The following is a 13,230-nucleotide window of genomic DNA, read 5'->3' as shown; positions in this document are numbered from 1 at the left end:
AATTTAAGCTGAGGAATGATACAATCAAATTTCCCCTTTAGAAAGATCACTAATTGCAGCCCAGAGAATGGATTGGAGAAGATTAAGACTAGAAGAGACCAGATAGGAAATTTGCAATAATCTAGGTGAGATATGACAGTAGCCTGAACTCAGATAATAGTAGAGGAGATGGAAAATAACCAGATAAATTCCAGATCTTTTTGCAGTCCCAAGCTCTTTTCAGGGTCCTACACCCAAATTTATAACTGTCTACTGGTCATCTTCACCTACAAGTCTCACAGATACCTAAAATGCAATATATCCAAAACTTTAACTCATTGTCTACCATCTTTAGTCCCCTTCTCCACCTGCCAGAAATTTATTCCTTCTCTAGCTCAGATAATGGCAACATCATCTATGCAGTTTCCTAAGTTAGAAACTCTAGAGCCAACTTGACTCCCTGACCTCTCTCCATTCTTCAATTTCCATACCAACTTAGACTGTCCTATCGATTCCACCTCCAAAATTCATCACAGACCCATCCCTTGTTCTCCAGTCCAACTGCAACTGCTCTAATTCAGGATTTTACGTGCAAATTAGTCTCCCACCAAAAGTCCTTCTTTGGTCCTAACCTCAATCAACTTCAGAATCATCTTTCTAAAATTCAGATCTGATTAGGTCTCTCTTTCTTAAGCATTCTATCAAATCTAAAAACTCTTCACAACCTGGGCCTAATCCACCCCCTCAGTTTAGCCAAATTGAAAAATAAAACAAAACAGGGCATGAACTTTCTTGACATAATTATTATGATTTCAAAATTTTACTTTATTCACCCCATAGGAGAAAAACATCATAAAATATGATGCATCACAATATTCATACACAAACATCCACTGTCTGAACTTTTTAGTCAAAAAGCCAATATTTGAATATAAAATTCTCCAAATCAGTAGCATTTTTTTACCATGAAAACTTCCCCCAACTTTATAAAATCCAATTTTTTTAAGTTCACCATATTAAAAAAAAAAAAAGACGAATACTACCACATGATTCATTCTCAATACTGTCTCCAACTATTATACCTTCGTGCTACCCCAGAAAAATCTCACCAAATAGCTAGATCTCTGTTTACCTGCAGTCTTGCTTTTGCATGATTGTGAAGGAAAGTTGACCAGTTAACAAAATTGTAAGAAATTACATTTTTCCCCATTCATGTCATGTATTTTAGTTAATTCGACTCTACTCAGGACCTTCAGAGAGTGAGACTGACAGACTGCCAAAGGAGCTAAGAGGGCAGCTTTAATTAATTCAACTCTAAATGCTACAGCACAACTATGGACTACTAGACATGTAGAAAAATCCAAGTATCTCTTTTTGTGTAAAAAGATGTTGAAAAATAATAAGAAAAAGAAACAAATCTAGAAAGAGACGAGATTTTACAAATAGTGAGAAAGTTTAAAATCCCTATTTCTTCAGTTAAATCCTCACATGTAAAGAGCAATTACCAGTGGTAGAAAAACCCTTCAAATATAAAGGCAGGCATGAATAGTAAATGAAGATAGAGGAATTATTCCTAACAAGAGAATTAATCCAGATAACTGTAGCTTACTCTTGAAAAGGCTAAAACTTTTTGTACAAATAAGTCACTTCTGCAAAATTTAATTCTGAAATTATGTATTTTCATGACTTTTCAAATAGTATATTTTGAAAACGAGGTACCTTTTTCTTTTTACCTGCTCATTGCCAGAAATTTTTTCTTTTATCTATTTTTATCATTAATGCACTTTTTTTATTGAGATGACATTGGTTTATAACATATAACTTTTCAATATACATCTTTGTATTTGATTTCTGTGTAGACTACATCATGTTCACCACTCAAAGTCTAACTGCCATCCATCACCATACACATGTGCCATTTTACCCCTTTCACACTCTCCCCTCCCCCTTCCCCTCTGGTAACCACCAATCTATTCTCTATAGCTATGTGTTTATTTGTTGTTGTTGTTTTCATCTTCCGCATATGAGTAAAATCATATGGTACTTGGCTTTCTCCATCTGACTTATTTCACTTAGCATAATGCCCTCAAGGTTCATCCATGTTGCTGCAAATGGCAAGATCTCATCTTTTTTATGACTGAGTAGTATTCCATTGTGTGTGTGTATATATATATATATATAAACGTGTGTGTGTGTGTGTGTGTGTGTGTGTGTGTGTATACACACCACATCTTCTTTCCATTTAGTCATTCATTCATCTGTCGATGGGCACTCAGGTTGTTTCCAAGTCTTGGCTATTGTAAATAATGCTGCAAAGAACACAGGGGGTGCATGTATCTTTTCAAATTAGTGTTTTCATGTTCTTTGGATAAATATCCAGAAGTGGAATAGCTGGATCATATGGTCTGATATAAGTATTGCTACCCGAGCTTTCTTTTCATTTCCATTGCATGGAATATCTTTTCCATCCCTTCACTTTCAATTTGTGAGTGTCTCTAGGTTGAAGTGTCTCTCTTGTAATATATGGGTCTTGTTTTTTAATCCATTCAGCCACCCCATGTCTTTTTATTGGAGCATTTAATCTATTTTCATTTAAAGTAACTATTGATAAGTGCATACTTATTGCCATTTTGTTACTTTTTTTCTGGATGCTTTTGTAGTTCTTCTCTGTTCCCTTCTTCTTCTCTTGGTCTCTTCCCCTGTGATTTGATGGCTTCCTTTAGTGTTATATTTGGGTTCTTTCTCTTTATTTTTTTGTGTATTTATTATAGGTTTTTGGTTGGTGATTACTATGAGGTTCATATATAATAACCGAGGTAAACAGTAATCTATGTTAAGTTGATGGTCTTTTAAGTTTGACCTTTTACTAATAGCCATACACTTTTACTCCCGCTGCCATATTTTATGTTTTTGATGTCATATTTTACCTCTTGCTTTAGTGTATCCCCTCAACCTCTTATCATAGATATAGATGATTTTAGTACTTTTGTCTTTTGACCCTCATAATAGCTTTACAGGTGTTTAACCCACCATCTTTACTGTATATTTGCCTTTACCAGTGATATTTTTTCTTTGATAATTTTCTTATTCTTATTTGCGGTCTCTTCTTTTCCACATAAATAAGTCACTTTAACATTTCTTATGAGGGCAGCTTAGTGCTGATGAATTCCTTTAGTTTTTGCTTGTTTGGAAAACTCTTTATCTCTCCTTCCACTTTGAATGATAACCTTGCCAGATAGAGTATTCTTGGTTGTAGGTTTTTTCCTTTCAGCACTTTGAGTATATTGTACCACTGCCTTCTAGCCTGTAAGGTTTCTGCTGAGAAGACAGCTAATAGCCTTATGGGGTTTCCTTTGTATGTAACTTGTTGCCTTCCTCTTGCAGATTTTAGGGTTCTCTCTTTAATTCTTGACATTTTAATTATAACATGTCTTTGTGTGTGCCTCTTTGGGTTCATCTTGTTTGGTGCTCTTTGTGCTTCCTGTACCTGGATATCTGTTTCCTTCCTCAGGTTAGGGAAGTTTTCAGCTATTATTTCTTCAAATAAGTCCTCTGCCCTTTTGTCTCTCTCTTTTCCTTCTGGGACACCTATAATGTAGATGCTAGTACACGCGATGTTGTTCCAGAGGTCCCTTAGACTGTCCTCATTCTTTTTAATTCTTTTTTCTGTTTTCTGTTCAGCTTGGGTGATTTCCCCTACTCTTTCATCCAGACACCGATCCCTTCTTCTATGTCATCTAACCTGCTGTTCATTCTCTCTAGTGAATTTTTCATTTCCCTAATTTATTCTTCAGCACTGATTGGCTCTTTTTTATATTTTCCAATTCTTTGTTGATGTTCTGTGTTCATCTATTCTTCTCCCCAGATCAGTGAGCATCCTTATGACTATTAGTTTGTACTCTTTATCAGGCAGATTGTTTATATCTGTTTCATTTAGTTCTTTTTCTGAAGAACTGCCCTGTTCCCTTATTTGGAACATATTCCTTTGTCTCCTCATTTTGCCTACTTCTCTGTGCTTATTTATATGCCTTAGGTAGATCAGCTGTGTCTCCCAATCTTGGAAATGTGGCCTTATGTAAGAGATGCCTTACGGAGCCCAGCAGCATGCTCCCCTCTCATCACTCATGCCAAATGTTCCAAGAGTGTCCCCTGTGTGAGTTGCATGTGCCCTTCTGTTGTTGCAGAGTTGCTATAGTTACAGGCACATGGGTAGGCTAGGCTGGCTCCCTGACCAGCTGGTTGTAAGGCTCTGTCGAGTACGGCTGCTACCATCACTTTATGGGGCAGGGCAAGTCCCTGGCACCGCTGGCTGCGAGGTCTAATAGCACACAACTACTGCAGTTTTGCTAATAAGTGAGATAGGGCCCCAATGTGGCTGGTTGCCAGGCTCAGGGGCACACAGTAGCACAGGTTGTTGTAGATTTGTTGTGTCCATGGGAGGAGGTGAGTTCAGGATCTTCTTACACCACCATCTTCCAAACTCCTGCCAGAAATTTTAAAGTCCCATAATACCAAGCTGTCAGGATATAATCACTGCTGAAGAGTGTATAAATTGGTATAACTGCTTCTCTAGTAAAATTGAAAATGTACATATCCTGCAAACCAGCAGTTCCACTCTTAAGTGTCTTCCCTGGAGAACTCTTGGACATGTGCACAAGAAGATATGCAGAAGAATGTTTATGACAGCTTTCCTTTAACAGAGACGCATCTGAAACAAACTTGAGCCAGAAAAGAACCCATTAGTCCATAGCTACACTCAAAATATGGTGGAAGTGAGCTTTCTTCTTTCAAAGGCTGCCAGCTTGATATTTAGGAACCTTCAGTAGCCCAGAAATGGGAGAAGTTCTTTTATCCAAGGTAACTTTTTCTTGATAACTTAATTTCACCATAATAACAATCACTTTTATACCATGCTTTAATAGTGATACTCTCAGGTGCTACTGAAGGAAGTCAGTTTGCCCCTATATTAAAGAGTTTCAGATTATAGTGATAATACTAGTCCTCTTACTAGTTTGTTATCAATATATTTTTAGAATTTCTCTCTTCTCACTAGAGAGGCTGTCAGCAGTCACTGTTCTCTGCCTTGCTATCTATATTCCTGCCTTTGGCACCCTCTATATCCCCTTCTAATTGGATTCTTCTGCAACAAGTAACTTTTTTTTTAATTGAGGTATAATTGGCATATAACATTATATTAGTTTCAGGTACCGTAACTAACTTTTGCAGTACTTTATAGTTGGCATAGCATCAACACACATACCTCATTTAATTCTCACAATAACCTTATAATACAATAACTATCACTATTCCTATTTTATAGATGAGAAAATTGAGGCTCAGAAAGATTGAGTAATTTATCTAAGGTCATAAAGTAGGTAAATAGCAAAAGTGATCTCAACTGTCAACCGTTTCTTCTTTCATCACCAAAGTGAGCTTGTTAAAAACAAATTAAGTGAGAGTCAAAAGTGGGGCCTATGGGACCCGCCCGGTGGCGCAAGCAGTTAAGTGCGCGTGCTCCGCTGCGGAGGCCCGGGGTTCGCTGGTTCGGATCCCGGGCGCGCACGGACGCACTGCTTGGTAAGCCATGCTGTGGCGGCGTCCCATATAAAGTAGAGGAAGATGGGCACAGATGTTAGCCCAGGGCCGTCTTCCTCAGCAAAAAAAGAGGAGGATTGGCGGATGTTAGCTCAGGGCTGATCTCCTCACAAAAAAAAAAAAAAAAAAAAAAAAAAAGTGGGGCCTAAAAGAAAAAGAAAAAAAAAGATGAGACATGTATAAGCTTTGAATTTTTTTTTACATTCACAACATACATTATTAACTAATTAAATAAACACTTAGCTTACTTCTCTACTTTCTTGGCAGCTGAAGCTACCAAGAAAAGGAAATACTTCTTGATAAAGAAAATACTAATATATATTTCCAATTTCAAAAACCTATGCATCAGTAATGAACAATTAAAAACATAATAGTTCAAATTTGCAGTAAAATAAGGCTGCCATTCTCAGAAAAAAAATTTTTTCTTCAGATTTGAAGACAACTAAACAGACTAAAGAATATCTGCATTATGTCATAAACAGATTTCCTTTTACTTTTCCCTCAACTGCTCCGCCTGCAAAGAAAGAGAGTTGCTAGAGGACCTAAAGGGTTAATCTAATCCACCAAACAGTGAGTGCCCACTGAGAGTATTTCCCCACCTGGTGGGGGTCAAGAACACTAGCTCAGGGCCTTACCAGAATCATGCAAACCATAGGTTTAGAACACTACTACTGACACTTTGGGTCAGATAATTCTTTGTTGTGTGTTTGGGGTAGGGTGGGGTAGGATATGTCCTGTGCAGTGTAGGATGTTTAGCAACATCCCTGGCTAGATGCAAGTAGCACCCCACCTTCAGTTGTGACAACGAAAAAATGTTTCCAGACAGGGCCCAAATGTCCCTTGGAGGGCAAAATCATCCATTTGAGAACCATTGGTTTAGATGTTAGGGTCCCGGGTCTTTGAAACAGGAGGCCTCCAACTACAATTTTTAAAAATTAATTTTGATGTTAAATTTTAGATTTTAAAAAATAAGATGGTAATAGTATAAGAAGATACCTAAATAATGCCTATGCCATCCTCCTTTAGGTTTAAGCATTTTTAGAGGATTTTGTAACATGGATTTCATCTATGTGGATACATTGGTCTCCTGCTCCCCACTCCATCCCAAAGTGGGGAAATGTCCAGTTCTCTCCCCAATCTGCTAATAAAATGTCAAACACATACATACATACATTCACACATACATAAGAGAACCTAAACAATTCTAACTTGCAAATCTCCATTTCTTGCCTTACACGGCCACATTGTGGTTCTTGAGCCATGCGTCCTAGCAATTCAAGCTTCCACTCTTCAGATTTCCTCATCTGGTTCCTACCATCTATTTGTGAAGCAAAAAGGAAGTAAGCTGATGACCTTAAAGGTCTGTTCCAACCCATATTCAATGGCAAAAATAATCCTTCAACTTTTACTTATTCACTCCCAGCTGACCAGACCACCTCTTGAGATCACTGAAGCCAATCATGCTAATTTTTTTCTTTCTCCACACTTAGTATTAATCCATGCTGAAAACAGTTATGTCAGTTGTTTAAAACATCACTTATTAATACCAGTGATCAGTTGTTTATTCTCTGACTCAAATAAAATATTTTAAACATATAAATTGATTTTAAAGAAAAACTTTTCAAGAAGCTGTGAGCTGACACCATTTATATGAATGAACCACAACAGGCAAATACTGAAATAGAAAGCAGATCAGTGGTTGAAGGCCTGGGGGTGGGGTGGGGAAAATGGGGAGTACCTGCTAATGGGCAGGTTTCTTTTTGGGATGATGAAAACGTTCTAAAATTAGATTATGCTGATGGTTGCACACTCTGTAAATATACTAAAAAATCACTGAATTTTACACTTTAAATGATTGTACTTTACTCAATAAAGTTGTTTGTAAAAAGCTAAAAGCAGGAAAAAGGAATTTTAATCAACTTTTATTGAGAGGAAAAGAAACGTGATTAAGAACAAATTCTGCAGTTTGCCATTTCATGAATTATATAATATTTGATTTTAATTCTGACATAAAAACTTAATACCCATCCAGAAATAAACTTTAACTTTTCCAGAAAACAAACATATGCAAGTTTAGTCATCTTTTCCTAGTAAACCTTGGATAATTTGAAAGCGATGAAAAACATTTCAAAGAGCCAAATGCTAAAGTAACAATACCTCTACAAGAACAAAATATATGAATATCATCAACAACAACAAAACATGAACAGTCTTTACAATTTTGTTGTGATGCGTTCTTTACAAAGAAAACCATTACAACAGTTTTCATTTCTTTTAAAACTGATCCTCAGACTGTAATGTCTGTCCTGGTAGTGTGATAATTCTGAAGTTACCAGATCATAATTTAAAAATAGCCAAATCACAAGAAAATTGCAAACATCTAATCCCCCAGTCACAACTATCAATCACCCAAAATTTGCACATATTGATCGCTTTTACCAAAACCTATCACGAGCTATGATGATCACTTGAACTATCAATACCAATTTCTAGGAAATCAGACTAGGACTGCAATATTAAAAGAGTCAAACGAATCCCATCATTCCATCTGTTCTAACATAACCGCTTAGAAATCATTAAAGCTCTCAAGGTACTTTTCCAATTAGAACGCTCCATCAGATTTATAAAAATCATCCTGAATGTCCATCAAAATCTGCAGTTTAAGTTACAACAATAAGACATTTCTCAGTATACTATCATGATATCACTTGCCTCGTAAGCATTTACTATTAAGATTGCCCTGCGGTTTGACAAATCAGAAACAGAGCCAATTAAAAACAAAAAAACAAAAACACTACAATTTAATTCTTCGAAAGTAAGGAGAGCCTCAATAAAGACAGAAAATAAAACTGGTTAAAGGCGAATTTTAAAAAAAAATTGCAACCCGGGTCAGCTAAAATGCTAAAAATATCATCCTGAACTCAGACCAAGTGGTTAATTACAATGGGCAGTCAAAAGTTCTGTTGTCAAAGATGGGAGGGCAGGGGAGGCCTGCCTTTCTATCAATGCAGAGACGGAAAGAAGCAGAACTGAAGAAAATTAATTATTTAACAAATTATTGCGAGCTACATTGCCAAACTGCAAAATACCGAGTTAGCCTTTAGGTTAGCCTTCCCCAGGAAGACAAATGATTTTTTAAATTTAAATTATTCCAATAGGATAAAAAGGGGTCTAAGGGCCCGGCTGGAAAAAGAACGGGAAAGTTTGGGGGCAGCACGCAAGAAGGGTGGCGGAAGTTCCAGAGCCCGGATCCCGGAGAGGGGCGAGAGGGGCAAGCGCGGCGCCTGAGGCCGCCGACTGGAGGCGGGGAGCACAGCTGCCCGTCCCGACCCCGCAGGGAGAGTGAAAAGAAGACGAGGAGGTGGCCGAGAGGGGAATGGAAGCTTCCGCGCCGGTCAGTTGTGACCAAAACTCTGGGCGTCGAGCCGGGGAGGAGACAGAGGGGGTGGGGTCTCGGTCCCCGTCTCCACAGGAGGTCGGGGTGAGGTGGGCCGCGAAGCGCTGGGGGCCGAGCGAGGCCGGCCCGACACCTACCTGCGGGTCCCGGGCAGCCGCCCCAGAGCGAGGCCTAGTGCATCGCCGCCGCCTCCAGCCCTCCACGTCGCGCCGACGCTGCTGCTCCGCGGCCGCCGCCGCCCGGAGCCGCGCCGGGCCCGAGCCCGAGCCCGGCTTTCCGCCCCCGCCCCGCGCCGGCTGGCCGGTCGGCCGGGGGAGCACAGGGCCGCCTTCTCGAGCCCAGCTCCGCTCAGGGGTGAGAGGCGGCAGCGGCGGCTCCCTCACGTCTCTCCCGGGTGTCCTGTCAGCCAGCAGTTTCCCCCGGGTCCGCAGCGCCGCCTCCGCCGCTGCTGCCACCGCCTCTCCCACATCCCCGGCCTCCAGAGGAGCCGCCGCCGCGCCGCGACCACTACCCCTAGCGCTTCTGCTCCCTGCTCCACTGCTTCCCCTCGCCCCGCCGGCCCGGCTTGGCACGGCTAGGTCCGGGAAGACCGCGCCGCAGGCAGCCGCGAGGCCGCCGCAGCCCCCAGCCCACAATCCACCGCGCGGCTCCGCCGGGGCGGGAGGGCCGCGGCCCGGGCCGGGGGGAGCGCTCGCCGCTTCGGGAGAAGGGGCACTGCGCGGGCGCCGCCGGCGTTCCCCCGGAGCGGGAGGTACCCCGCGCGACTCCTCTGCGCCTCCTCTTATAGTCCTACACTCGAAAACAGAAACCCACGCTGAACTCTACTTTTCCCCACGACCCCTCCCCCACCCCGAGTTGTTCTCGGGAGCAGCCAGGTGCCGCCTTCCGCCTGCCCTGGCACTGATGCGCGTTCCCTCAGCTCGGCCCTCACCCACCCCCTAGACCAACCGACGCCAAACGCCCCCATATCACCCAGGACCTATTAAAGTAGATACTTCAACAACATTCCACCTCTCCTTTCACCCCCTCGAAATGAACGCTGTTTAGAATTTCCCAAATAAATGTTCTTTGAAAGGTTAAAGGTCACCCCCTCCCCAACCACTCCCTGGACTCTGAAAACAGTACATTGTCCCTCACCAACTCCTTCTGTAAGTTTCCCTCTAGTTCCAGGCCTTCCTCCACTTATCACACTTTTCTGGCTCTGAAATCAGTTATTCCTGCTATTTGACTGAGATACTTGAACTGTGTGTGTATTATTAATACCTCCTCATTGTGATTCTTAACAGTAATCCAATTCCAACCTGGTTTTAGAGAGCTTGCAATTTTAATCCAATAAAATAAAATCTGCAAGAAAAGGAACATCTTAGAATATTCTAAAGAGAGAAAGAAGGGCCCTCAATTATTCGAGTTTTTATATCTTAATTTTAGGATGATTTCTTTCAATTTTGAAACTATTTCTTTGCCTAAAAATATCTGTCCAAGTCTCAGGCATTTATAAGATACTTAGTATGTTTTAATAAATCAAAAGTGAAAACGGTAATTTTTACAGTTGGAGATTGAAAACAACGTTAATGCAAGTTTCACTTCCAAGAAGTCACTTTGAAAACTGCAAACATAGCTCTTTGTGAAACAGTATTTTACCCACTAAAGAGCTCAAGTTGGGGGAAGGGAAGGACAAAAGAGAAGGAAGCAACAATAATAGTTGAGAGGACATTCTTACATTATGTTTTTCTAAATTCAATTCTCTACATTTTGTAGTAAGACAAGTGAGAATATCAATCCCCAATATGAAATAAATTTAGCTATAAAATAATAAAGAAATCCTCCTAAATATCGCTTCTCATGTAAAACCACGTGAGTTTATGTTACGAAAATGTTAAGGAAAGATTCACCAAATTTCATCCAAGGCCAGAGAGGAAAATAATTTCATTTTAAGTCTAGAATCAGTTCATAGATGATACCAAGAAATGAATTGAGCAAGTTCCTATATTTTCAATCTGCATCAGGAAGTCAGCAACAGTTGGAAAGCTGCCTTAAACCTTCAGTATGACCTTTTAAAAAATATTTGCATTTATGCCCTGCCTTGTTCCAAAAAAGTTTCCAAGTTGCTCTAGTTGTCACTTGGAGTAAATAGTAGCCATAAGGTATCTCCCAGAGACTAGAACAGGACAGACTGGTTTGCTTTACTCATTATCCATCTGTAAATAACACACTATAGGAAGAAAATACACACTGAGTATTATGCTTTGTTATTTCAGAGATCCAGCATGATTTTTGCTTTTACTTTCCCACAGAACAATTCATAATCACGAGTCTAAACAGAAAAGTAAATGGTGATGATCAGGTTTGCCAAAGACAAAAGAAAATAAAACAAAAAACTGTTAACTGGACAAATAATTTAATTTAAAGGTAGATAAATTTCAAATTAATATATTCACTTGTTATCCCTTAAATCATTTCAGTATTAGAAAGAAAAGCCAAACCACAAATAAATATGTATGCATGTATTGTTAGTTTTCATTTCCAGAAAGCACAGATGACAGAAAATTAAAAACTGATAGAGATCATCATTGCCCTCAAAAGAAGCAAATACAAAAAAAATATTTAGCTACCATGTTATTAACACTGTATTTGGCATAGTATTTATTAAACCTATTAAGAATTATGAATGGTGATAGTCATCAGGGTCATATATTGTCATTAGAGGGAGAATGGGCAAATTTTCTAATGCTGTAACACCTATAAAGGGCCTGTGTTTATGCTTACTGTATGTTCAGTGCATATTTGTGTGTATGACAGTAGTGACATTAACCTGTCTACTCAATCAGTGAACACCATTTTTAATGACTTATTTGACAGAAACTATACATTCACATACCAATATAAATACAGAAGGGGAGGGGGCACTGGTAGAAGGAACACTCAGAAATTTAGACTTGAGCACTAGCCCCTCTTTTTTCCACGATAGCAAACCTTGAATCTATCAAGTGGAAGTCCATTCAAGTTCTCTAACCTAATCTATAGCTAAATATGTATAATTACATTGTGTGTTTACTATAAATTATCTTTGGTAAGCAAAATCCACATGCATGCATGAACTTAATACAGATGGTAGTTTCATGAGGGTTTGGTTTTTTTATCTAATGCCCTGAATTATTTTATCCATTATATTTAAGCTATTTTAAAATGTTATAATGTTTAAAAATCACAATTTATAGCAATGTGATTAGAACATAAAACTATGTTTTAATATTTATTCATATCTAACATAGGAAAACTTTCCAATTTACTTTGAGTGTGGTGTAAGACATCAGACCTAAATGTGATTATAAGCACCACTATAACTTTTATAACATTTCACATGATAATAATACACTCAATAATTGTTGGGAGTAATATACAAGTTTTCAACATACCATCATCTGTTTGTGTCTTCTAAATCAGCTGCTTGATTACTTTGGAAACAATTATTTAATTCTATTAAACTTCTCTGTTACATTTCTCTTTGACTCTGATATTCCAAATTTCTGTTTTGACTATCATAATAATAGCAGCTACAATTTACTAAGAATTTACTGTGCTCCAAGCATAGGGAAAACCAAGGTAGTGTGGTGTGTTAGTTTTCTATTGCTGTGTACAAGTTACCACAAACTTAGCAGTTTAAAATAACACATATTTATTATGTTACAGTTTCTGTGAGTCAAGAGTCTAGGCACAGCTTAGCTTGGTCTTCTGCTCAGGGTCTCATAAAGCTGCAATCAAAGCATCAGTCAGGCTGTATTCTCATCTGGAGGCTTGCCTGGGGAAGAATCTGCTTTCAGTGTCACTCAGGTTGTTGGCAGAATTTATTTTCTTGTGGTTGTAGGACTGAGAGCCCTAGCTTCTTGCTGGCTGGAGGCTGCCCTCAGCTCCTAGAGCAGCAAGAACCTGCAGTTCCTTGCCCTATAGGTTTTCCCGACATGGCTGCTTACTTTATCACATTAGCAAGGAGTGTCTCTAAACTCTCTAAAGTGAGTTGGCTTACAAGACAGAGTGATATTCTATCATCTTTGCTGTGTTTTACGATTTAGAAGCAAGTCACAAAGTTCATTCACACTCAAGGAGAGGGGATTACACAAAGGTGTGAATACCAGAAGGTGGGAATCACAGGAGCTGCCCTAGAGTCTATCTACCACCTGCAGTGATTTATTCCACAGGCTTTGGAATTTGACTAACCCTGGGTTTTCAGCTTGGCTTTAACACTTTTGCTATGTGATTTT

General features: G+C 39.5%; 1 protein-coding gene across 5 annotated transcripts in view; it reads right to left on the bottom strand.

Moving 5' to 3' along the window:
* The window catches only part of VPS54 (VPS54 subunit of GARP complex), a 110,594-nt gene extending 101,360 nt beyond the window's left edge, over positions 1–9,234 (bottom strand). For all 5 annotated transcript variants that reach the window (XR_001391885.2, XM_004435626.3, XM_014791470.2 and 2 more), the window contains exon 1: positions 9,109–9,234. The gene's annotated coding sequence lies outside the window, so the exon portion shown is untranslated. The remainder of the gene's footprint in view (positions 1–9,108) is intronic.
* Positions 9,235–13,230: the final 3,996 nt, after the last annotated feature.

This window comes from Ceratotherium simum, chromosome 11 (genome assembly GCF_057802395.1).
Source record: "Ceratotherium simum simum isolate JZ-2026a chromosome 11, ASM5780239v1, whole genome shotgun sequence".
In the NCBI taxonomy this organism is placed as follows: domain Eukaryota; kingdom Metazoa; phylum Chordata; class Mammalia; order Perissodactyla; family Rhinocerotidae; genus Ceratotherium; species Ceratotherium simum.
This window is presented reverse-complemented; position numbering and strand designations above follow the sequence as displayed.